We start from the raw sequence: 4,450 nt of genomic DNA on the forward strand, positions 1-4,450 counted from the left end.
GCCCTCGATTCCTCTCGATGTCTCATTCACCAAGGGATTCCCATCTCGAGATCGGATATGATAGAATCCTTTCTTGCCGATTAGAGGAGAGAAATAGTACGAATAGAGGATCTCAGATGTTCCAAACAATTGCCATGAAATTCTCCCAACACCTGAATAGCAATCAATGTGCGCCAAGTCAGAGGAGTGAGTTGTCGCCTCTGAAGCCTGCCTCCAAGTATGCTTCAAAAATAGCTATTTCATTCATACCCCCGTCCGGGGCACGTTCGAATTCGGAAGGACACCTCAACTCTACCGAAGGAGAGATTGAATATTTCCTTCGAATTTCCATCAACTCCTCTCCTCGAATCACGGAACAAGGACCATCATCATCATCAGGTAAGTGGGAATGCTGTTTACTGAATGGAGCCATCGGAATTGCCTCATCGGCTTCGAGAATATCCCCCCCCCCGCAAGAAAGCACAGGAGAGGAGAAGGGATCTCCGAAAAGACACTGGGGTCGCATGCGTCCGCCCACTAACGAAGCTGGAAAAACAGGAAGGTTGGAGGGACGATCCATTCTAGCACAGAGGAGATAGACTCTTAGAAGCGGGTTGAGGATGACGACGTCCCGGATGTATCTATATATAGAATTTTCTCCATTAATCAGTCTGGAGAAATAGAAAGATGGAATTTTCCAATTCTTTCCGAAAAAGGCAACAAGATAGTGGCGAATTTCCAAATGCTGAAGAAAAAGGAAAGATCAGCCTCCTTGCGGGAAAAGGAATGTCTTAAAAAGGCAGTTGTGGATCCTCCACTGTCTCATCCAGAATCTTGCACTAGGTCCAAGGACCCAGCCACCGAACATAAGATCCGCATAAAAAACCTTTTCAACGGATCTCGTGCCAGCTAAAGAAGAGTAATTCAGGTCCTAAACCTTGCGTATCAGCCTCATCATCCGGTGAAATGCAAGCTCAGGGTCCATAACCATGCAAAATCACCTCTAAACAGGTCCAGTACCTATGGAATCAAAGAAAGACCCCGGTCTATCCAAGGAAAGCCGACTCTCATCCAGGTTCAAATACAGTCCAGGCCTAGATAGAAGCTGGAGAACGGAATTACTGAAGCGATATCTTGCCGAAGGGAAACCTGCTGAAATGGACCAACTCCAGTTAAATTTAAGTGCACAGGTTATCCCCCGAATTTGATGATGAAATCGAGAGATAAGGGGCAAGCTGTTGGGGAAAAATACTCCGGTATGAATATTCTCCAGGCCTCGGGCAAGATACTGGCCTCCAGGTTCTTGCAAGGAGGGAATCCGGTTCCGAACCCTGCTTTCGGCTCCACCTCCGGGTAAAAGGAAAGTTTTCTACTTAGGGGGAATCTTCCATATTTCCGAATATGGAAGAGTTTAACCTACCTAACCGACCTCTCCACGACTATATAATGGGAGCCCGTACCCTAGAACAAGGGATCAACATTCAAATACTAAGAGATTAGAGCTAGTTGGCTAGAACTAGGGTTTATACACCAAACGTTGTAGTTCTTGCTCAAATCATCAATAAAACATCTTTTAGTCTCGATTCTTGCTTGTTTATTAGTTCTTCTATTATTTCGTAGTACTCACAAAGATCATACACAAAAATACCATAACCTGTTATATCCCCCCCACCCTGAGCTAAGCCCCGAACGATATAACCCAATATCTCTCACAAGTGCATCCATCATAATCATCATATTACTAAGCATGCAATCTAGCCATGAATCAATCAATACTCTTGTTTTGCAGGCGCTTACCTCACACTCAACAATCGCAACCCTTAACTGAGACTCACATGGGCGATTTAGTAGTATGGACTTAGCACGATGTCCATATCAGACTCTATCACCTCTATCTCTGGTGGGTGCGACTCGGAACTTCTAGCGAAATAATCCTAGAATGAATGGATTCATGATGTTCCATTAGTCAGAACCAGGATCTAAACCTAAATAGAAACTATGAATTAGAAACTAATTTTTCTATAAAAAAAAAAACTAAAGACTAGAAGGTTTACCTTTAGGCTTGAACATTCGCTCAGGATCCATATGGTCAGCTTTTTGATGTGAATGAACTAATCGGTGAGAATCTATTTATAGGTGGTGAGAATGAGGCCAGTTAAGGTTAAGGTCGTGTGTAACAAGCACAAGGTGGCCTGAGTGCACAAAATTGCCAATGAGAGGCAGTTTAGTGTCAAACCTCAAATATCTCCAATAAGGACCAGATATATAGCCAGCCACCAAACTAACCAATCCTGGTGCAACATGACCAGCTTGGAGGTGGCCCAGTCAAAGAGATACACATGTCCACTTTCTTGGACGAGGCAAGCAGGCAGCTGCATCATCAAGCAGCTTTCGGACACACCCAACACATCATAGACAGACCCGAACGAGCCACCTTTAATTCCGAACTTGTTGTTGTCTGATAAGGATTTTCGAAAATGGTTATTCTTGGCCAAAACTTTGAATTCCCAGACAAAATTAGATTTTTTATACTGAGATTTCTAGGATGATCTAAGTCAAACTACGAGCGTTTACAACCCGTTAAATTTCTCGAAGAATTTTCTCGTACCATTACTTCTTTCAAAACTCAAATTCAAATTTAAGCACCTCTCAAGCATTATCACCACTTGGTTTTTCATCCCATGCTATCCGTTTTTTTTCGACATCACTTGCAGTCTTTCTATTATAGTGTTCCATAATCTTTTCTAAAGTATCGAAGAAGTAATTTCTTGACCGATGTAACGGATACTCTGACCAATTCAACTTTTACTCCAACCACAACTACTTTTCTAAGTCTATTGTCCTTTGAACTCAGATTTCTGATTTTCCAATACTTTCATTTCTATTTTTAGCCTCATGAATTTCTTAAAACTTGTAACACTCCTCTAGACATTCGAGTTAATGCATTGTTTCCTCATGCGAAGCTTATTGAAATTCGTTATCTTTATTTATTGACCCATTATAACTTATTCTGTTCATCAAAACTGTTATGGCTCGAATTTTCTTATTCAGCCATATATGTGTCCATACATCGACCATTTTCTGTGCGGCCATTCTTTGGTTTCGTCAGCGTCCTTATTTCTGTTGCGGGTTATTACATACCTCCAGGTCAGATCAGAGCTTCATGAGGGTGAACGACCATTCACAACCTCGAGCACACACCCAACAACTGGTTAGATATACGGGATTTTGCTTGCATCCAACAAAAATCCACAGATGCTGAAGCAAAAAAGAGGTGGGAAAGCTGTTAAACAACATGAGACAAAATGGAAAAAAGAAAGCTGGAAGTGAGTAGTGGCAACCAATAACTCGAAAAAAAAAAATTTATATCTCTCACAAAAAGTTTTGTCATATTCAGTACATATATACAATTAATCAGCTACATGACTTCTTGGACCAATTTTTCTACGTTCATTGCTTTTCAAAGTTTGAACTATTTCGGTCTGGTTATCCAGACCACCTCAAGTTTGAGTAATAAAATAGTCTTTCATTATAAAAAAAAAATCTGAACTAAAGCATTTTAATTATTTTGGATTTGTCAACACACTATCTTTATTTTTATTTTTATCGTCACTTATCTCGTCCATGTATATATGGAAAATTAGGCGAAATAACCAAAAAACACACACAAACTCACTAACTATCCAAAATCACCCGCTCTCTCCTACTTTCTCTTACTTTCCCTCTCTATCTTCTACAAAACTAATATCTCTTTTTTGGTTATTTGACAAATCAGTATATATATATCCAAAGACAGATTCAAATTTAGTTAATTTTACCCTTAATTTTACCGGTAAAGATTTCTACCTTAAAAGTAGAGGTACTAGATTTGAGTCTCGCAGCTGCAAAGAAGGGATTTAACATTCTTGTTTTGTACATAATAAAAGGATTATGGGTTTTTGCCCAAAACTTATGTTATAAAAAAAGCATTTTAAGATATGGAACCATTTTTACGCTTATCACGTGTGAGAACCGAAATTCGCACTGTCAATTTCCGTTTAAATAAGGAAACTAGGAAAACCCTAATTTCCCAAAGGTCCTGGATATCTGCTAATACCACACGCCAAGCAAATCAGAACACGATAATGACAACGATAAAGTATAAAAATCGTAAGAAGAGAGCAAAGAGAAGTCTTATTCCGAATTTGCATATGAGCGTTTACAACAAGGTATAAGCCTGGGCTCGAGAGCTGTCGGTGAGATTCCTAGTTCTAGCAACCCTAAGACGGCTAAACCTAATTGAGTCGCAGCTCGAAATAACAAAAAAACAGAAAGTTGCCTAATTGCTCTAAGTGCTAAGTTTTCTCTGAAAAAGTTCTTCCTCCATGTCTCTCGCCTAAAACTCCTTATATACTGGCTCCAAGGTCGGTTTACGCTTTTTCCCTTCTGCCCTTAAGCCGTCATAGCATAAAAATGGAGATATTCCATTTTT

The sequence above is a fragment of the Brassica oleracea genome, chromosome C3 (assembly GCF_000695525.1).
Source record: "Brassica oleracea var. oleracea cultivar TO1000 chromosome C3, BOL, whole genome shotgun sequence".
Lineage (NCBI taxonomy): Eukaryota > Viridiplantae > Streptophyta > Magnoliopsida > Brassicales > Brassicaceae > Brassica > Brassica oleracea.